Source organism: Prionailurus viverrinus, chromosome X (assembly GCF_022837055.1).
Source record: "Prionailurus viverrinus isolate Anna chromosome X, UM_Priviv_1.0, whole genome shotgun sequence".
Taxonomy (NCBI): Eukaryota; Metazoa; Chordata; class Mammalia; order Carnivora; family Felidae; genus Prionailurus; species Prionailurus viverrinus.
In genome coordinates this window covers 2,173,528-2,196,443 of record NC_062579.1, presented here as the reverse complement: position 1 = coordinate 2,196,443, position 22,916 = coordinate 2,173,528, and the positions used below count along the sequence as shown (strand labels likewise).

At 43.2% G+C, this 22,916-nt stretch overlaps 1 long non-coding RNA gene across 2 annotated transcripts in view; it reads right to left on the bottom strand.

The window, feature by feature from the left end:
- Window positions 1–420: 420 nt before the first annotated feature.
- Window positions 421–22,916, bottom strand: part of LOC125157112 (uncharacterized) — a 310,908-nt gene continuing 288,412 nt past the window's right edge. For both annotated transcript variants that reach the window (XR_007148861.1, XR_007148860.1), the window contains 2 exons: window positions 2,879–3,113; window positions 421–488 (listed from right to left, as the gene is read on the bottom strand). This is a non-coding gene — a long non-coding RNA (uncharacterized LOC125157112). The remainder of the gene's footprint in view (window positions 489–2,878; window positions 3,114–22,916) is intronic.

Genomic DNA, 22,916 nt, shown 5'->3' with positions numbered 1-22,916 from the left:
TTGACAAAGCAGGAAAGAATATCCAATGGAATAAAGACAGTCTCTTCAGCAAGTGGTGCTCGGAACACTGGACAGTGACATGCAGAAGAATGAACTTGGACCACTTTCTTACCCCATACACAAAAATAAACTCAAAGTGGATGAAAGACCTAAAGGTAAGACAGGAAGCCATCAAAATCCTTGAGGAGAAAGCAGGCAAAACCTCTTTGATCTTGGCCACAGCAACTTCTTACTCAACACGTCTCCGGAGGCGAGGGAAACAAAAGCAAAAATAAACTACTGGGAACTCATCAAAATAAAAAGCTTCTGGGGGTGCCTGGGTGGCTCAGTCAGTTAGGTGTCTGACTTTGGCTCAGGTCATGATCTCACGGTTTGTGAGTTTGAGCCCTGCATTGGGCTCTGTGCTGAGAGCTCGCAGCCTGGAGCCTGCTTCGAATTCTGTGTCTCCCTCTGTCTCTCTGCTCCTCCTCCACTCATGCTCTGTCTCTCTCTCTCTCTCACCTTCAAAAATAAATAGAAACATTAAAAAAAATTAAAATTCTGCACAGCGAAGGAAACAATCAGCAAAAGTAAAAGGCAACTGACAGAATGCGAGAAGATATTTGCAAATGACATATCAGATAAAGGGTTAGTATCCAAAATCTATAAAGAACTTATCAAATTCAATACCCAAAAAACAAATAATCCAGTGAAGAAATGGGCAAAGACACGAACAGACACTTCTCCAAAGAAGACATCCAGATGGCCAACCGACACATGAAAAAATGCTCCACGTCACTCATCATCAGGGAAATACAAATCAAAACCACAATTAGATACCACCTCACACCTGTCAGAATGGCTAACACTAACAACTCAGGCGACAACAGGTGTTGGCGAGGATGCGGAAAAAGAGGATCTCTTTTGCATTGTTGGTGGGAATAAGCTGGTGTAGTCACTCTGGAAAACAGTATGGAGGTTCTTCAAAAAACTAAAAATAGAACTACCTTATGACCCAGCAATTGCACTACTAGGCATTTATCCACGGGATACAGGTGTGCTGTTTTGAAGGGACACAGGCACCCCCATGTTTATAGCAGCACTATCGACAATAGCCAAAGTATGGAAAGAGCCCGAATGTCCATCGACGGATGAATGGATAAAGAAGATGTTGTATATATATATACAATGGAGTATTACTCTGCAATCAAAAAGAACGGAATCTTGCCATTTGCAACTATGTGGATGGAACTGGAGGGTATTATGCTAAGTGAAATGAGTCAGAGAAAGACCAAAATCATATGACTTTACTCACATGAGGACTTTAAGAGACAAAACAGATGAACGTAAGGGAAGGGAAAAAAAACTAATACAAAAACAGGGATGGGGACAAAACAGAAGAGACTCTTAAATATGGAGAACAAACTGATGGTTACCGGAGGGGTTGTGGGAGGGGGGATGGGCTAAATGGGTAAGGGGCATTAAGGAATCTACTCCTGAAATCATTGTCTCACTATATGCTAACTAATTTGGATGTAAGTTTTAAAAAATAAAAAATAAAATAAACAAAACAAAACAAATTATGTTTCTGTACCTTTCATAGTGGGTGTTATTTCAGAGAAAAGGAATCATAGGAAGAGACGCCCCTGGTCAGTGTGCTTCTGTAGCTAACAAGTACTTATTTTCTATAGAATACTTACTAAATGAAGGCCTAGCTGAGAATTTCCCAGTATTTTGTTTAATATATATATTAAACAGTCAGGATATATATATATATATATATATATATATATATATATATATATATAAAGCATTAAACCATCAGGATAGATGTATGTTAAAGTTTCTGATAATTTTTTGGAGAAAAAGTTATTTCAAACAGGATCCCAAAGTAAAAAAGTCGGATAACTGACTATTTATATCTTTAGGTGAACCAGATCCTGAGAATGGGATCAGGGTCAGACTATCCTGAGTTTAAACCACGACTTTAAATAATAAAGTACAATTGAAGTAGAATAGAGGTTGCCGTGTTGGAAGAAGGGAATGTTGAAATGTAAAAATTACGAAATCACCATAAAATAAATGGGAAAGAAAGAAATCCTGCTAACTCTGTGTCAGGCATCGGATATGACTTTTATGTTTTTCACTGTGGGGCCACAGAAGCTGGGGTGAGCCACCGGTCCCTTTAAAAACAGCTCTGTGCAAAATCAGTGGCATGGCAACTCTAACCCACTCGGGCTCTTTTTTGGTTCTCCCGTGTGACCGTGTCTCAGCGGGGACACCCCGAAGGCGACCCTGTCATTGGCACACCTCCTGCCCGTGTCTCCAAGCCACCTCTCGCCTGCTGGACTGAATGCGGCTGTTCATCCCTACCTGGTGTGTGTCCGGTTCCCCCTGCCGTGTCGCCCACTACGTCTGGTCCCACCTGCACACCTCTGGTGACACGCATTTGCATGACCTTTGTGTTTGCGGCAAGTGAAAGGGCACCTCTCCAGCACCTCCATTCAAACGCTCAAAGAGCTCTATGAAGAAGTGCCAGGGCTGAGGACACAGAGTGTATTCAGAGTGTCTGGCCAGTGAAAATGCAGAGGTCTAGAGTTCCCTTTCCAATGAGATGCTGGTCTGAGGCTGCTGGCTGGGGAGTCGGGGAGTCAATGTGGGGGATTCTCTCAAGCTTGGCACTACCCCTGCCCCAGTAGGGAGCCAACATGACCCCCCGGGCAGGTGACGCCATCTCTGTCCCACTGGAGGAACTCCAGATGGACAAAACAAATGTGCTTCTATTAACTATCCATTTGGATGATTGAGTTGCAACAAAGAGGTGGCTATGTGAGCAAGGCCAGACGTATCGATCAGGAACCCCACTTGTCGTGTGAAAGATCCCAGTGTTTGCACTTACCAGAACGTGTCTGAATGAGCACGTCGAGGATGAAGACATTAATCTTGGCTTCGGTCTTGCATATGTAAAATTGCTCTAGGAATGAATAGGCTGGGCTGTTTGTGTGCCAGGCCCTTCCAACGGGATGAAGACACAAAACATCATTGTTGGCTACACACAGGAGGGGCCCAGCTTGCGAAACTTCCCGAAACTTCCCAAAGACGAGGGGAAGAGAACTCTGCCGATGCCAGGATACCTGAAAAATAGCAAAAGGAAAAAGACTTAGCAGCAGTTTACGCGTATTCGGTTTTCGGTTAAGGACCAAGATTTGTGCAAGAGTCTTTTCCGTCAGATGGAAGTTTGCCTCTTTAAATGGTCCCTCGGAAGAAGACTTCTCAAATCAGCAGAGAATCTGCTGACGGGAACCATTTGCAATTTAGAGGCAACACCCTTTGCCAGAAATATTGAAGAAGTAAAAACCAAAGTAACAGTAACACACACACACACACACACACACACCCCAACCGCTGCTCGTTAAAAAATGAGAAACTTCAATGAAACGTAGATGACCCATTTATCCCATCAACAATCAAGCGTGGCAGGTTGCTAATTAGAACAACATAAAGCAGGTTCTGTCTCATCCAACGTTTACATTTAAGAGTATGTTCAAGCTGCAGGGATTCGATTCTACAAAATGCACTGGCAAGTGGGTCTGTCTGAGCATGGCCTCTCCCATGCCCAATCTTAGGCAAATCTGGTTTGATTTATGAGGACTCTGAAGAGACCACATTCAGGGCCCGCCAAGTGTTTCCCTCTGTTGTATGTCGCACAGAACTTGCTGCTCTGGGGCGACCTCACTCACAATCCCGGGAGGCATTCTCCAATGTTGAGGTGGGTGACAGCAATTTGGCTGTTCTGTGTATGCTCCCTTTCTTTTCTCTTTTCCATCAGAAAAAGGAGAATCACTTTTTACTCAGAACTAAAATGTCTTTTTCTCTAAAGAAAATGTCTGTATCCCTTCCGCCTGTCCATAACAATTATATCCCCTTAAAATTACACTTTTTCTGGCCTTTCTTTACTTCCAGAAATACCAAACACATAGACGTTAATATGAAATAAATAATCAAGACACAGAAACACATGCAAGTCATCTTCCTATGATTCATCGTATTCCAGGAGAAATTCTCCAACGAGATTCAGAGGCTCCTTTGTGAACATGGGTCTCCATTAGGAAAGGTTTACTTTTCCACCCTCTGACAAAGCTTCCTAATTCAAAAACTGATTCCCTGGGATGAAGTTTCATGGGAGGTTTCAACAAGAATCAGCTTATGAAACACAGTTCAGGTGTTATAAGCTGTTGTTGCAACCAAGAGGCCAAGAAGCAAATAAGAGTGATTTCTCCACTGGGACAATGGGACGGATAAGACGATGTATGATAATTATGCAAACAGTGCACAGGGACTCAGCAACAGCCACACTACAGTGTTGTGTTTCTTGGATCTTGGACACTTCGCCGCGTTCACACAGAGGAACCTCTATGTCAGAGAACCATTTCACGCTGTAAGGAGAGGAGTTCTGTTTTAAAGAACCATATGTACGACAGGAGCCCTGCGTGAAGTGATAATACCTGTATGTAGCTACGGTCTTGAACTCATCTCTCCTTTCCTCTTGCAGCAGGGAGATGTGAGCAATGAACCATAGTCAACCCATTCTGTTCTTGGGAGCCTTTCAAGCCACCAAAAAAATAAGCTTCTTTGTCCCAAAGTAAACAAGTAATCCTATGCACAGAAGAAAATTGCATACTGTTGCGTATCAACAAACTTAATAATCAGAGTCAGATTAAGAAACAAAACAAAACAAAACAAAACAAAACAAAACAAAACAAAACAAAACAAAACACCTAAGGACACACAGGGGAAAAAGAATCCAAATGGTACATCTGGGACCAGAGGACTACAAAGAAAGATGCAGATTCCATTCTGTGATGGGTTTGGGGGTCCCTGCGGCCTCAGGAAAGCTCTCTCCAAATCTGTCTCTGACAATATGCCTAGAATTTCATGCTCAGGTGTCCATGCATGGGGATCGGAGTCTTTCACTGCACTGTTCTCTCAGAGGTAGTTCTGCCACTATTGGGACACAGTGGCTTCTGATAGAAGCAGTAGAGAATGTGAGTGTCCTCTGTGTAGAAGTTTAAAGGCTGTTGTGCAAACAACAGACTCCTGGTGGTTCTCAGGCAGTGGGTCCTGTTCAGATCTTTTGTCTACAAATCTGGTACTGGGAGACCTGAGGCTGAGGACAACCAGAGGCAGCCACCGTCAAAGAGATCATGGAGTGGCCGAGAGAAGCCAGCTTCTTGATGACATGCTGGCCACCGGGAGAATGTACGGAACCAGAGTTCCGAGATCAGACACGGCAAAGCTCATGACTTTCCCTATGCCTTGAAGAGGTGTTTCTACTTCTTCTTCTTCTTCTTTTTTTTAATGTTTATTTATTTCTGAGTCAGAGAGAGACAGAGCATGAGTGGGGGAGGGGCAGAGAGAGAGGGAGACACAGAATCCAAAGCAGGCTCCAGGCTATGAGCTGTCAGCACAGAGCCCGACGCAGGGCTCAAACTCACAAACCGTGAGATCATGACCTGAGCTGAAGTCGGACGCTTAACTCACTGAGCCACCCAGGCACCCCACAATCCTTTGGGTTTTTTTTTTAATTTTTTTTTTCAACGTTTATTTATTTTTGGGACAGAGAGAGACAGAGCATGAACAGGGGAGGGGCAGAGAGAGAGGGAGACACAGAATCGGAAACAGGCTCCAGGCTGTGAGCCATCAGCCCAGGGCCTGACGCGGGGCTCGAACTCACGGACCGCAAGATCGTGACCTGGCTGAAGTCGGACGCTTAACTGACTGCGCCACCCAGGCGCCCCCTTGGGTTTTTAATAAACAAGCAAATGTTCTACAGTGTTGCTGGGTTTCCTGCACATGCATGCTTTTCTTCCTTTTTCAAGGAAGTATGATGCCTCTAGCTTTGCTCTTTTTGAAGATTGCTGAGGCTATTTGTATTTGTTGCACTTTTGTTTTAGGGTTTTTCTCTCTGTAAAGTAAATACCATTGGAATTTTGATAGAAATTCCATTGAATCTATAGATTGCTTTTGAACTATGAACAGTTTAACAGTATTAACATTCCAATTCAGGAACCTGGAATATCTTTCCATTTATTTATGTGTGCAATGTCTTTCATTAATATCTCACAGTTTTCACTGTTTGCTATTTACAGTATGGATTAAATTTATTCTTTCTGCAAATCTTTTTTATTTAATACTTTTAAAAGTTTAATATTTTTTTAATGTTCATTTATTTTTGAGAGAGAGAGTATGCGAGCAGGGGAGGGACAGAGAGAGAGGGAGACACAAAATCCAAAGCAGGCTCCAGGCTCTGAGCTGTCAGCACAGAGCCCAATGTGGGGCCAGGACCCATGAACCATAAGATCATGACCTGAGCTGAAGTCGGTCGCTCAATGGACTGAGCCACCCAGGCGCCCCAAGGTGTTTCTACTTCTACATCCTGGCTACTTTGGGATGGAATCCTCATTTATTTTGCATGACAAACAGGAACATCTTTGTTTCCGTTGAAAAAGACTCACCTAATATGTTAGATTCAAAAAGGAATTTACTTTGTTGGGGCATAGTTGGATTTTATTACCCTAATTAAGAATTTATTAGCTTTGTGAACTCCAATGCTTCAAGGTGGCATACTGAAGGCTTTTAAAAACTGGATTTTAAAATTCACAGTGAAGTCAGTTGGCCCAAATAATTAAATGAGAGTGAAAAAATATTTTTGTTAATGCACAGTTAAATGCCTTTACCCAAAGCCTGACATAAAAAATAGTCTTTGGCAACATGCCCATGTCACTGTAGCAGGAAGCTGAATGGGGCTGAGGGCAGTAGTCAGTACTCCCACATTCACAAGAAGGACACATTCTTCCATTACTGACAATAAAGACGTCAGACCGGGTGACAACTTCCCAATCATCCACCCCTAAGCCATAAAAAAGGAAACTGGAAATTCAAGGGAATTTGGTTACAACAGTAAATGTTTGCTCATAATGGGTCATCAACCTAACAGACAGCTCATGGCATCAGGCAGAGAGCAAAGTACTTCTGATATTTCATCTTATGTGAGGGTGATCCCCCAAAATCCAGGGGCTGAGGGATGACAGACATGTTCCTTCTTAGCTGCATCCTTGCTGACTTTCAGAACTTGACTTCTTTTCCTACCATTTGAGCATGGCCACGTGTTTTGAAAACCTCTTGGGAGCCTTGCCTATGTCCCTGAGAGTTTGAGGGTCTACCATGAACACAGCGAGTGGTGCCTGCTGATGAACTGGAAAATTCTGAGGGCCGGAGAAGTCTGGGGTAGCCAACATCAAAGAGAGACTGCCCGAGTGGAGTTGGTGAGAAGAATATGTTTTTCCTTGCGTTACATGGACAATCAGAAAGAGCACCTGGCTTTGTTCTCTTGAATATGTTCAAGTGATACAAACCCAGAGAGCTCCAGCAGTAGGAGACTGTTGGAGGGGAGGGCACTTGGGAAGGGAGCTTGAAAGGTCAATGGGAGGCAAGCCTTGCTTGTACCAGGTGGCTGTGCAGGGCTGAGGATCCCATGGGTCCCTCCAAGAACTCCGGTGCAAGTCTAGAGCAGACCAGAATTCCACACTCAAACACCTGCCACAAAGTCAACTCGGACCCCCAGCCAACAAAAGCAAAGAGAACCCTGAAAGAGCAAGCCTAGTTCAGTAGGCCAGTTTCTCCACCTTCTTTAATTTCTTTTCTTCCCTGCCCTAAATCTGTAAGGGGTGAAGGGGGAAAGAAGAAGACAGAGGGAAGAGTCAAACTACATACCCTTCTCTTCTGGATGTCCCCGAGCTACAGACTGGGCAAAGAAGAGAAGCCTAGTATTGGTCCCAAATTTGAAACTGGTTGAGACTTTTTTCAATCAAGAAAATGGGACTTGATTACAAAAATGAGACTTTTTCTCATAATTGGAAATGTCTGGAAAGCAACAGGACAGGGTCAAGTGTGTGTGTGTGTGTGTGTGTGTGTGTGTGTGTGTGTGTGTGTGTTTCAAGTTTATTTTTGAGAGACAGAGCGATCAGGGGACAGACAGAGAGGAAGAGACAGAATACCAAGCAGGCGCTGCACTGATAGTGCAGAGCCTGATGTGGGGCTCAATCTAATGAACCTTGAGATCATGACCTGAGCCAAAATCAAGAGTCAGACGCTTAGCTGACTGAGCCACCCAGGCGCCCCTGGTCAAAATGTGTTTAAGGGTAAGGACAAAGACCCTACAATGTACCATGCTGAGGGAAATATTAAAGGAAAATAAAGCTTTTTGCTCTGCGTTGCTCACTTAGTTCAGAATTGTATGACTCACTCATTCTGTTTTCATCCTAGCCGACCCATGGACATACCTCTTCTCTCTGGTGTCTCCATGAGGCCAACTTGTCCAAGCAGCTGGATTTCCCACTGCACCTTATCTTCTACGCAATCAAGCAAAAAACATTTTTGTTTTCTCATTCTCGCCCTCCAAGAAGACTTTTGAAACATTTTTTCCTAATAAACGCCCGTGAGATTTTTCGTATAGGTATACTTATGTCTGTTTATGTACTGTATCACATCTTGCTTTATCCATGTGTATAGCAAGATTGTTTAAGAATGCCTGTCTCATAATTCACCTACTCACATTTCAGGTAAAATACAGAAGTGAGTCTGGAGTCAGTGGTTTTCCCTTTCGTATATGAGGGAGCCACAGGGTTGCACAGAGTTGTTCCCATGAACACCCAAAGGGGTGAGGATCAACCCCAAGGGCAGGTGCCATTTTATGCATCATGGAGAAGGGGAACCACCCATACAGTACTTTACGTGAATACGACGGAGTGGCCCTTCCAACTGAAATTGAACAGCTCTGTTTTTATAGGTCTCTCCATTAGGGTTTTATGTAATACTCCAGTTTATAAAAATGCTTCAGGGTTTAAAATAAAAGTAAAAAAAAGGTCCTGTTCTCAATGAGCCAGAATGTCCCCTATACTTTCGGATTCTGGCTCTGTGGTTAATAAGCTCAGAGAGCATATTGGAATTTTAACAGAGAGGCAAGTATATACTCAGGAAGACTCAAAGATGTTTGTGGGATTTCATCAGACAAGGAAAACATACTTTTTATGGAGACTGTTCTGTCTGCCCCTCAAATCACTCCCATACGGCAGTTTGCTGATAAGTCCTACTCCATTAGTCCATGGGGGAGTCCTGCCAGTGATGTGTATTTACAGCTTTCTTTTTTTAGGAAAAAAAAGAAACCTATAGCATAGCATGTAACTTTTTTGGGTTGTATTCCATTTTCTTCAGTGCAATATAAGGTGGTTCATTTAAGTTAAAATACGAGAGATCTCTAAAACCTGACTGTGATATATTTGGGCTTTGTTTCATGGTGAGAATACTTTCAGACAAGAGGTCAATACCATGTCAACTTTTACTGCTCTTCTAGTTTGCACCATCTGCAGCATGATGATCCAACCAATTACACCCTTCAGTTTGACACAAAACCAATAGAACTGTACCCAGAGGTATATAGTTTGAGTCCAAACCAAATTCTTGCTGTATTGTGAAAATAAAGTGGCAAAAATTCACTTGTTAATGAATGAAATGTTATGGACAGAGAGAACAGTGACTAACTGGGTTTAAGGGTGCTTCCCACAAGGTCAGGTGACTTTTGGGCTGGATGTTATAGGGTCTTGCCAAGAAGAGAATGGAGTAAGATTCCAGATACAGGAAATAACTTAATTAACTTGTCTCAGGAGTCTTCTAGTGTTTGGGATTTCCATCTCCTTCTTGGCTTCCTCAGGCGGAGGTGATAGGAGACAAAACATGAAGATGGGGGGATGGGGGAGTCCTGCTGGAGACAAGAGACTGAGACAGGCTCTTCTCAGTTTTCCAGACTTCTCGCACAATGCCAACATGGTTGACATTTACCCTGCACATGATGGCACATCCCTGAAAGACTTAAGCAGGGGGAGAGGTGTTGCTCTACCTTAGGTTGGCAAGTCCGGAGTTGTACACAAGGCAGAATACAGGGATAGCAGAGAAGTCATGCAGTATGAGTGCATCGAGGCGAGGTCTGGTTATTCTTAGATTCTGGAGTCAACACTATGTGGAAGCTCTGAGTCTACCACTATTTCTGTAGAGAATAAAACGATTCAGTTTTGCTTATAATAAAGTCATTTGAAATTATGTAGATATGAGCAACACAATACAGTAAAACCTCGGTTTGTGAGCATAATTCATTCAGGAAACATGCTTGGAATCCAAAGTACTTAAATATCAAAGCGAATTGCAAGAACCATTGGCTGTGTTGTGATCATATGATGTTTGGCATCACGTACTACTTGTATTATAAGACATCGCTGTTTATCAAGTTAAAATGTATTAGAAATGTTTGCTCGTCCCCAAATGTCCATCGATGGATGAATGGATAAAGAAGATGTGGTATATATATACAATGGAGTATTACTCAGCAATCAAAAAGAATGAAATCTTGCCATTTGCAACTACGTGGATGGAACTGGAGGGTGTTATGCTAAGTGAAATTAGCCAGTCAGAGAAAGACAAATATCATATGACTTCACTCCTATGAGGACTTTAAGAGACAAAACAGATGAACATAAGGGAAGGGAAACAAAAATAATATAAAAACAGGGAGGGGGACAAAACAGAAGAGACTCATAAATATGGAGAACAAACTGAGGGTTACCAGAGGGGTTGTGGGAGGGGGGATGGGCTAACCAGGTAAGGGGCATTAAGGAATCTACTCCTGAAATCATTGTCTCACTATATGCTAACTAATTTGGATGTAAATTTTAACAAATAAAAAATAAAATAAAATAAGGAAAAGAAATGTGTGCTCGTCTTGCAGAACACTCACAAAACAAGTTACTTGCAATCCAAGGTTTTACTGTATTTGGTTTTAGGGGCTGCTTTGTGCATAGATACATGCATATAGATACAGGTATAGACCAACTGATCAGAGACAGAAAAAGAGTATCTATAAATCTATACTTATATTTTAAAAACAACTCATTTTATGCTATTTTAATTAATGATCTGTCTTAGAAACTTTGAACTCTGAATTAACTTATAGAATTTAAACCCCAAACAAGAGTGAAATATTAAATGCAGAATAACTTCAGGCAGGGTCCTAAAGATGTTTTATAATTACAGAATTATAACAAAAAACCCAGCAACTTACATATCTAAGGCGAGACAACTACATGTGTATTCTGTACTCAGTGCAGCACTAGACTGAATCTTCATGAATACCATGACACAATTAACTAATGAACAACGAGTTTCTCTGGTTTTGGTGACTGAGACAGAGAGAGGGGCTTTTGCTCCACACATGGCCTGCTCTTGTTAGCCAATGCACAGTCTTCTCCCCTCTTTTTTAATTTTTTTCTTTTTTTAATGTTTATTATTGAGAGAGCGCGAGCAAGCGAGAAGTGGAGCAACAGAGAGAGAGGGAGACACAGAATTGGAAGCTGGCTCCAGGCTCTGAGCTGTCAGCACAGAGCCCAACTCGGGGCTTGAACTCATGAGCTGCAAGATCATAACCTGAGCTGAAGTCGGACGTGTAACTGAGCCACCCAGGCGCCCCTCCCCTCTTTTGATTTTAAGAAACCTAGTATATGGATGAGCACTGCATACCCATGCTACTAACCAGTAACTGCCTGGGATACATTGTGTTGGGTGTACACATCTTAGCATTTCCACAAATCTAATCCCAACTTCAGCATTATACTGAGCGTTTGTGAGACCTCTGTCAGTAACCGTGCATTTATATTTTTACAGACAAGATCATGCTCACACATGTGTGCATTGTGACAATGTGTGCATGACGGCAGGCCTGCAGGTGGGGTGGAGAGGGAAAGCCTCCAGGGTAAGAAGTTGTATCAACTCCATTGCCTACATGACTGATCAAATACCACCAACCTCTCATCTTTAGAATGATTCCCTCTTTACAAAAAAAGAGATGTTTGTTTCCTTGTGACATCTAGCAAACTAAAAGTCGTGATTCTTCCAACAGAAAAAATAATTTTGAGCTATTAAGATCAAATTAATTTTTGAAGTGGTTCTTCCTTAAGAAAATTTAATCCAGGAGAACACACCCAAGTGTACTGAAAAGGAGACTGGTAACTTACTTAGAAGAATGACTTTTTCCTGCATGGGAAGGGTCACAGCAGTATCACTTGAAATAGAGAACTCACCTAGTGTGCACATATATGGAAGAAGTCCTGACTCATGATATGGGAACCAGGCACTGCATTATCAAGTGAATAATGTACACATAAACGCAAAGGCTCATTTACGCTTAAACTCTGACAGCCTCCAGCACTTTCCCTCCTTAGTGTTTGTCCACAGTGACTGAGAGACGGGATTACAAGATGCTGCCCACAGCTGCTTATGACCTTCCGATAGGCACTTTGAAATAGGATCTATTTCAAAGATACCCATCTAGGGGCACATGGGTGGCTCAGTAGGTTAGGTATCTGACTCTTGATTTTGGCTCGGGTCATGATCTCATGGTTGTTGTGAGATTGAACCCCACGTTGGGCTCTGTGTTGACCATGAAGCCTGCTTGGGATTCTCTCCCTCTCCCTCTCTGCCCACCCCCCATTCCTGTGCTTTCGCTTGCTCTCTCAAAATAAATAAACAAACTTAAAAACGAAACAAAGATACAACATCTAGGTTGAATACACAGTTTGAAGAAATAGTTTGTAGGGTGGAACCAGTTCCAAATGTGAAGTCTTTTCCGCACATCTCTTTCACAAGAGGTTTTTGGCTAGTGTCTTTGTACATGACTTCATGCACCACAGATGCCTGTGCAATCACTGTTAAGTGGAAGGGACAAAGCTCTAGAGATGATTAAGGCGGGAATGTACACTCATCATATGGAACTGGATGTTATTCTTTGATGAGCATACAGACATAACATTTTATGTAAAGAGATGCCAAGGATGATCTAATTTGAGTTGGACTTGGCTGATATTCCATGTGTATACTACATGTAATACGTAGCTCATGGTTTGGAGAAAAATCAAATTTAAAAACTTATCTGGTGTCCATTGGTTTGTGGAAAAACAGGCAGCAACGAAGGCCATAGCACTGTTGTTATGAAAACAGCAGAGGGTTGGGTTTGGCTGAGGGGATCCAGAAGAGTGTCCACAGCTCACTAATGCCAGGGAGCAGCCTTCCAGAGTGAGGGGGTGGGGGGTAGAGAGGGTACCGTTTGTGGTTCTGCTTCATTTGTGCTGGTTTCTTTAAACAACAGGTTAAGTTTAGCACATCTATATTCAAACTTCCATCTTAAAGAGGTCCTGCCATGTGCCTTCTGCCCCTGGACTGACATTTTCTGATCATAATTAGCATGTTATCTTTCTTTAAATAGATACGAATCTGGGGTCTTAGTTTAGGGGTGGCTTATAAACAACAGGGCACTTGCATCACTGGTTCTGGAGGCTGTAAGTCTGAGATAAGGAAGCCACCATGCTGGTGTCTGGGTGGGGGCCGTGTTCCCACTGTGTCCTCAAAATGGTGGAAGGGAACAGAGGTCTCTGGAGTCTCCTTTAGAATGGCACTGATCTCATTCACGGGGGCTTCTCCTTCATGACCCGATCACCCCCCAGAGACCCCACCCCCAAATACCATCATCTTGAGGGTTAGGTTTCAACATACGAATTTGGAGGAGGGCGGCATAAACATTCAGTCCATAACACCTGGTCTCTAACAAACTTTAAAAGTAGAATCATTGATGACCAATCGTCTGTTTTTTTCTCATTCAGATAAAATTGCTTTTAATACACAAACAGTCCTTTAAAATGACTCTTTAGGGGCACCTGGCTGGCTCAGTCGGTTAAGCACCCAACTCTTGGTTTCAGCTCAGGTCATGACCTCACAGTTTGTGACTTTGAGCCCCACGTCGGCCCCTGTGTTGACAGTGTGGAACCTGCTTGGGATTCTCTCTCCCTCTCTCTCTGCCCCTGCCCTGCTAGCGTTCTGCCTCTAAAAATAGATAATCTTTTTAAAAATAAAAGAACTTTTGAGAAGTTTGTGTCTCTATCATGTTTCATGGTAGATGACAGATAAGATAGATAAAATGACAGATTATATAACAGATTATAGAGAGAGGGGGAGAGAGAGACAGAGATGGACACAGAGAGAAAGGGAGAGGAGGAGGAGAAGAGAGGGAAGGAGGGAAAACGGAAGGATACTATGGACATCAGACTGCCCCATGGTGGTAATCTTTGTTTCTGGACGAGCAAGCATGCCCAGAGGTCTCCCGGGGTCCTACAAAGCACAAGTGGAGAAGGTCCCTGGGAATGTATCTGGGGTGAGCACTGTACCCCTGAAGGGAGGTGTTATCCAGGAAGAGTGAATGAAACCTGCAAGGAACTGCTTGCCACACAGCTCCCGGGGAAGGTCAGGGGACATGTGGCTGCCCGAAGGAAGGGCTGCACACAGAAGATGTGGACATGGACATTTCTGGGTTTCTGGAACATCTTTTTCCTGTAGACAGTAGTGGTAGCATAAAGGTTGCAGGTTGCATGTTGAAGATCATTTCTTTTTTTAAATATTTTTTGGTAGGCTCCTCACCCAACGTGGGGCTCGAACTCATGATCCCGAGATCAAGAGTCACATGACCTCCCGTGTGACCCAGCCAGGTGCCCCGTTATGTCATTTTTAAGACAATGAAAAGAAGCATAAAAATCACAGGTCTGTCTTTAAAATTTAGAATTCTAACAGAAATACAAACATATAGTGTCCATTCTAGGCTCTACCAACAATCAGGACTGACACAACTTTGGCGATGTCAGAAAATATGAAGATCGCTATTTTCCCAAAGTTCAAAATTTATTATTAGGTGCTAAGCAAAATAAAGTCAGTCAGAGAAAGACAAATACCATGTGATTTCACTTATATGTGGAATTTAAGAAACAAAAGAAATGAACAAAGAGACACACAAACCAAGAAACAGACTCTTAACTATAGAGAACATACTCATGGTTCCCAGAGGGGAAATAGGTGATGGGGATTAAAGAGGGCACCTGTGATGAGCTCTGAATAATACATAGAATTGCTGATTCATTATGCTGTGTATCTGAAACTAATATAATACTGTATGTTAATTATACTGGGCTTAAAATCAAATAAATAAAAAATAAAAACAAAATATGCGGCAAACAAAAATATTAGGTTTTTTTCAGTTTTTATTAAGGTTCTGTCTGCAGTTGATACCAGGTACTACACATTAGTCAAGAGATCACGAAACATGTGTAGAAAGGATGACATTAATGAGAAAGAGAGTAATGATATTACTCCATCTGTATTTTCAAAAGACTGTCCACGATATAAAATTAGCTTGTATATTTATATGCATTTATCATAAAATCTCAACATCTGTTCTCCACTGAAAATCAGAAACAAAATTGCAGTGTTGCTGTTGGAAGCCCTTGCCTATAAATCGTCAAGAAATTGAGAGATAACCATTTGTCTTGTAAGAGACAAATAATTCCACCTTGTGGCAAAGAAATACGGAAAATGGCTTTAGTCTGGGGATTCCATAAACATTGTTGAAAATTATTTTTGGAGCCCACATAACCACTGCATTTTCTACTTGTAATAAATAGGTTGTGAAATTAATACCTTAATTATGGTTTCTGGATCATTCAATCAATCAATAGGGTCTTGGCATTTAGTTTGACATTTCCTGAAGTGGGTTGGCTGGCCCTATGGAGCACTGTTGAATGCCTCAGTGGACTGAGTTCCCTCAGGTGCTAATTTCAGGGCTGGACTGTTTCTGTGTTTCAGTAACATGCAGAGGAGTTCTACACACACAGTCCATGGACACACACCTACTTACTACACACCATCTAGTGGGGTTTTGTTTGCTTTTTAGTGGTAGCAGATGAACCTATAGTCAAGCGTCTTGAGGGTCAATGTCTAAAATTTCACTATTTGTATAAACTCCTGAGATTTTTCTCAAACTGTGTCGGCAGTAAGACAGAGTACTGCGGGCACCAAACGATAAAAGGAATAAGGTCTTCTGGTTTCGCAGCCCGGAGAGAAGAACTGTATCATATAGATTATTCAACATCAGTATTACAAACACATTTTTTTTTTATTTTATTTTTGGGACAGAGAGAGACAGAGCATGAACAGGGGAGGGGCAGAGAGAGAGGGAGACACAGAATCGGAAACAGGCTCCAGGCTCTGAGCCATCAGCCCAGAGCCCAACGCGGGGCTCGAACTCCCAGACCGCGAGATCGTGACCTGGCTGAAGTCGGACGCTTAACCGACTGCGCCACCCAGGCGCCCCTACAAACACATTTTAACACTACCTGTCAATTCTTCATGGGTTAGAAAAATGTATGGTGGCGGTCTTATTTGGACTATTTTTCCCCCCTCCTGAGGAGATCCCGAAATAAAGATGTGAGGGCAAGTTGTTCACCCAGGACGCGATCCCGAGAATGTTGGCAAAGGGGCAGGACAGAAAAGGAGTACCACAAATCATCAGTGTGCTGGTGAGTGGGAGAGTGCCCTCCAGCAGCCGGAGAAGACCCTCGGTGTGCAGACGTAGGGATTGTGAGGTCTGAAGCCGTGCCCATGGCTTCTGAGATGGTTGCAAAGAATATACAGGGGAGTCTCAGGGTACGCTTCACAGACACATTCAACTATCATACAGCATTTACGAGACGGCTGACACTGTGCTGGGTGTGGGACACAAGAGCAAACAGACAAATGCACTCTTTTCCTCTCTTCCTCCTGGAAACTTTCTAGGGTTCCAGATGAAAAATACTCTTCTTCTGTCCAGTGCTTTCCCACTTTCCAAACTGAGGACACTCGATTTTCTGTACCCCACAGCATTTATGTTGCATAATTAAATGCGTAGGTAGCACGTCTCACTTATTCAACACTCAAAAATGTTTCTGAGGGGCGCCTGGGTGGCTCTGTCAGTTGAGTGTCCAACTCTTGGCCTCAGCTCAGGTCATGATATCACGGTTCGTGCTATTGAGCCCACATCAGGCTCTGTGCTGACAGTACGGAACCCGTTTGGGATTCTCTCTCTCCTCTCTCTCTGCCTCTCCCCTTCACTCTCTCTCTCAAAATTAATAAATAAACAAACAAAAAAATTTTTTTGAAATAACGAATGAGATGTTCACTGTGTTCTTTTTCTATGACGGCTGTAACTAATTACTAGAAATGTAGTGGAAGAAAAACAACGCAGCTATTTTATGTCACAGTCCTGAAGGCCAGAAGGTCAACACAGCTGTCATGGGCTAAAGTCACGGTGTCAGCAGCGTGGTGTTCCCACTGGAGGCTCTGGAGGAGGATCCGTTTGCTCGTCATGCCAGCTTTCAGAGCCAGCCTGCATTCCCTGGCACACGGACCCCCTTCCTCCACCGTCAAAGGCAGCAACGTTGCAGAGACGGCAAGGAGAGGTGTGGGAATTCATGAATCTCAGGTGTTGTGCAGTCCTGCAGAGTCCATGATTCTGTTCTTTGGGCAAAGGACTGCCATGGACAGCACATCGTGCTTCTCTTCTTGGAGGAACGGGAGACAATCACCACCACGGCTTCTGAGTTCTCATCCATCCGACACTTTGATTTTCTCTTCTCTTATATAGTGAAAGAGGAGGGGCACCTGGGTGGCTCAGCCGGTTAAGCATCGGACTTCGGCTCAGGACATGAACTCACAGTCTGTGAGTTTGCGCTCCGCGTCAGGCTCTATGCTGACCACTCAGATCCTGGACCCTGCTTTGGATTGTGTGTCTCCCTCTCTCTCTGCCCCTTCCCTGCTCACACTATGTCTCTCTCTCTGTCTCTCTCTCTCTCAAAAATAAGCATTAAAAAAAATTACATGGTGAAAGAGGAACACGCAAAATAATTGCTTATTTGTAGCTAATAATTCTGTATGTAACGTTCACGTATTCATTCAGATTCACCCCAGCATGGCATCACACTATTTCATGGTTGAGAGGCGACAGCGGGGACAGAGCAGATACAAGATGGTTTGATTATGACACTTGGTAAGGAAGGGGTAATGCTCTCGTGTGTTCTCGTGATCCCCTCTCGGGGAAGAAGGGATGGAGGGAACACAGTGAAGTATGAAAACCCTCCAGATTCTGCAGGGTAACCATACCTCTCTGACTCTGCCCACCACAAACAGTGCAGAAGGTATCACTAATGACACGTTCTTACCAATGTGCCTACATGCTCTCGCTAGCATTCAAAAGGACGATGGACACACGGTTCATGATTACATACACACACCATTACACGAAGGCATGACATTTAATGTAATGGTTTTCATTCTGTATTGACTGATAATACTATGTTATCAAAAAATTAAATGAAATATGTTGCAGACACAATATTAAATGTCAAGTAATGTTATTGCTTAAATTTTTTTAAATTTATTTATTTTTGACAGAGAGACAAATCGTGAGTGGGGGAGGAGCAGAGACAGAGGGAGACACAGAATCCAAAGCAGGCTCTGAGCTGTCAGCACGGAGCCCAACGTGGGGCTCAAACTCACAGACCGCGAGATCACGACCTGAGCTGATCGACTCAGATGCCCAATCGCCTGAGCCACCCAGGTGCCCCTCAAGTAATGTTATTTTAACACAAAATATGCATTAGAATAAAAATGTTGGATATTAAATATTTTATAAGTGGAACTATAAATTATAATGATAGGAAAGCTAACAATGGGTATTCTAAAATAAACATTTAATCCAAAAGGGCATCAACTACAACTACTCCCATTTATTCAATATGCCTCCCATGTGTATTCAAAATGACTTCATGTGTATTATTTACTACTTCTATGTCAGAACTCTTCAAGCTAGCTGCCCATCGTATGGATGCAAGAGTGGAGGCAGGGAAGTCTAGAAGATTGCTAATGGTCACAGAGTAACCAACCCCTCCAACTGTATTTAAAAGGACCTAATGAGTCTGAATCAGCTAATTATATTTTAATAGAAGCTAATGATGGCAAAGGACTATGAATCATAATAGGGATTCTTTTTTTTAATAGACTTGGTTTTTTAGAGCTGTATTAAATAAACTGCAAAACTCAGCAACAGACACACAGAGTTCTCAAATACTTCCTGTCACACACCCACAACCTCCCTCTTTATCAACATCCTTCACTAGAGGGATGTATTTGTACGATCGATAGGTTGCATTCAATAACCTCTCGCTGACACATCCTAATCATCCGGAGTCCACATACGTTTCACTGGGGTTCATTATTGGCATTGTGCGTGACACGGGGCTTGGTGGATGTATAATGGTATGTGTCCAGCACCATGCAGAGACTTCTGGGGAAGACGGTACAGGAAGAGGACCCTAGGCAACCCTCGCCCCACAGGTACATCTAGATGACACCCACATCACTGTGAATAAGCCGGAAAATGTCCCGAACTGGCAGGAGAGACTTTCCACTGCTCATCCCAGATAAGAAGCCACATCGAAAATGGTAGCAAGGGTGGAGACATGGTCTGGAACTGAACCAGAGAGACTGACAACAGGAGGGAGGGTCACCGCAAGCACAGAGAAGGGAGACGGGGGAGGAGCAGATCCCACAGCAGGCACTCCAGGCACAGAGGACCCCACACCGGGAGGGTGATGACCCATAACAGTTGGCTTTGAAAACCAGAGATGGGGGCGCCTGGGTGGCGCAGTCGGTTAAGCGTCCGACTTCAGCCAGGTCACGATCTCGCGGTCCGTGAGTTCGAGCCCCGCGTCGGGCTCTGGGCTGATGGCTCAGAGCCTGGAGCCTGTTTCCGATTCTGTGTCTCCCTCTCTCTCTGCCCCTCCCCCGTTCATACTCTGTCTCTCTCTGTCCCAAAAATAAATAAACGTTAAAAAAAAATTTAAAAAAAGAAAACCAGAGATGATTAACTCCGTAAGTTTTTACAATTAGTAGGGCTTAATACCTGGAACTTTAAAAATTAGCAGGCTCCATTCAGGGAGAGCCTGAGGACCGCAGGAAATAGAGTGCCCATCCTTAAAAAGCCTAACACACAACCCTGCTGAGATACAGCACAGAAGCAGCAGTTTGAAAAACGCCTGGGGTACACTGGAGGAGATTTATTCACTAATCTCACAGCACATGCTGGAGGAGCAGGTATGTTTAAGAGACTTCTCCAGGAGCACAAGACCTGGCGGGCACCATTTCCCCTGCCCGCCCACCAGCCTAGATATACCAACACAAGCACGAGCCAGCGCAAATAATCTCCACCTCGCCTGCGAGTAACAAGCCCCGGCACGAGGCTGTCCTGCGCACCTGCACCATCTAACCCACCGTCAGCAGGAATCCATCCAAAGCACCTCCAGGGCCCTCCTGCAGAGGACCAGGCGTTGTCATGAGCCGTGCCAAAATCATGGCAGTGTGCAACCTGCCCCCAAAGGCACCAGCACCACTCCAAAGTGACTCCTGCCCCAGGGAGAGGGAACGATAACCACACACGTGCGCGCACGCACACACACACACACACACACACACACACACACACACCCCAGTCCTACTGCAGCAGTGACAGTGAGCTGAGGGACTGAGGACAGATATCTGGTCTGATTGTGGGTTTGCCCACCAATAAAAGCTTCTCAGGGGACAACACATGCAGAGGACCCTGTAGTTCAGTACTAAGCAGCTCTAACAAACTCCTGGTCTGACCAAACTCAAGTCCTAGGCTGCCCTAGACAGGCCCACTAACAACAAAAGGACTAACCCCCGCCCACAACAGGCAAAGGGAGGCACTGCAGATGACTGGACTGAAGGCAAACACAATTCAAGCACAATAGTAGGGCACATGCAACACACATAGGAGACACCCTTGGAGGACCAGGTTCTGATTTGCAGGGGACACTTCACTGCAGGGCACTAAGAACCTCTTTTTCATAAGTCTCTGGCTTTCAAGAGCAGGACACATAGCTGACTTCCCTAACACAGCAAAGACACACAGAGTTAGACAAAATGAGGACAGAGAGGAATATGTCCCCAATGAAAGAACAAGGCAAAAGCACATCATGAGAGCTAAATGAAACAGGGATAAGCAATACGACTGACACAGAATTTAGGATCATGGTCATAGAGACACAAGACTTGAGAAAAGAATGGAGGATCTCAGTAGGACCCTCAACAAGGAAACAGAAAATATAACAATGAATCAGAGACTAAGAAATCAAAAATTGAAAATTAAAAACACACAGAAGGAATAAATAGACTAGAGAAAGACGAAGAATGAATCAGCAGCCTGGAGGACAGAGTGATGGAAATCAAGCATGCTGAGCAGGAGAAATGAGTAAGATTATAAAAAATGGAAAGAGACTTAGGGAACTTAGCGAAAACACCATCAAGCAAGCATGATAACATTTGCATTATAGGGAAACCAGGAAAAGAAGAGAGAGAAAAGGCACAGAAAATTTAAAGAAATAATAGCTGAAAATTTCCCTCATCTGGGGAAGGAAATACAAATGCAGATGCAGGAGGCACAGACAACACCTAACAAAATCAACCCAAGGAGGTCTACACCAAGACATATAGCAATTAAAATGACAAAAAGTAGTGACAAAGAGAATTTTAGAAGCAATAAGAGAAAATAGTTACAAGAGAAACTCAATAAGGCGATCAGCTGATTTTTTTTTTTTCAGGAGAAACTTTACAGGTCAGAAGGGAGCGGCATGAGATAGTCAAGGTACTAAAAGACAAAAACCAGCAGCCAAGAATACTCTACCTAGTCAGGCTGTCATTCAGAACAGAAGGAAAGACAGTTTCCCAGCATACAAACTTAGAGGTATTCACTAGAAAACCAGCCTTACAAGACATGTTATAACGGGGGGGCGCCTGGGTGCCTCAGTTGGTTGAGCATCCAACTTCTGCTCAGGTCACGATCTTGTGGTTCATGGGTTCGAGACCTACGTCAGGCTCTGTGCTGACAGCTAATGGCCTGGACCCTGCTTTGGATTCTGGGTCTCCCTCTCTCTCTGCCCCTCCCATGCTCATGCTGTCCCTCTCTCTCTCTCTCAGAAATAATAAAATTAAAAAAAATTAAAACAAATAAGAAATGTTAAAAGGTATTCCCTGAGAGGAAAAGAAAGACCATAAGCAGTAAAATCAAGTGTATCTATAAAATCAGTCAAGAATTCACAAAATAAAGGATGTAAGGTATGGCATCATATATCTATAATGTGGAAGGGAAGGGAGTAAAAATTTAGTGCTTTTAGAAAGTGTACAAACTTAAACAGCCATCAACTTCATATAAACTGCTATGTACCTAAGATGCTATATATAAACCTAATAGTGATAACCATGTATCAAAAACTGGGAGTCAGATACGCAAAAAACAAAATGAAAGGAATCCAAGTATACTACTAAAGAAAGCAATCAAACCACAAGAGGAGACACAAAGAAAGGAACAGAGAACTACAAAAACAACTGTATGACAAGTAACAAAATGGCAATGAGTACATGGCCATCAATAATTACTGTGAATGTGAATGGACTAAACACTCCAATCGAAAGAGACAGGGTTACAGAATGGATACAAAGAGCAAGGCCCATCTCCCTGATGCCTACAAGAGACTCACTTCAGACCCAAAGACACCTGCAGATGGAAAGTGAAGGGATGGGCAAGTGTTTATGATGCAAACAAATGTGAGAAGAAAGTCAGGGCTGCAATACTTATTTTGGACAAAATAAACTTTAAAACGAAGACTGCAATAAGCAACAAAGAAGGACACTATAAAATCACAAAGGGGACAATCCAACAAGATCTAACAGTTGTAATATTGATGCACCCAACATGAAAGCACCCAAATACAGAAAGCAGCGATTAATAAACACAATGGAAGTAATCAACAGTAATACAATATGAGTAAGGGATTTTAACACCAAACTTACATCAATAGATAGAGTCTTCAAACAGAAAATCAACAAGGCAAGAGAAGCTTTGA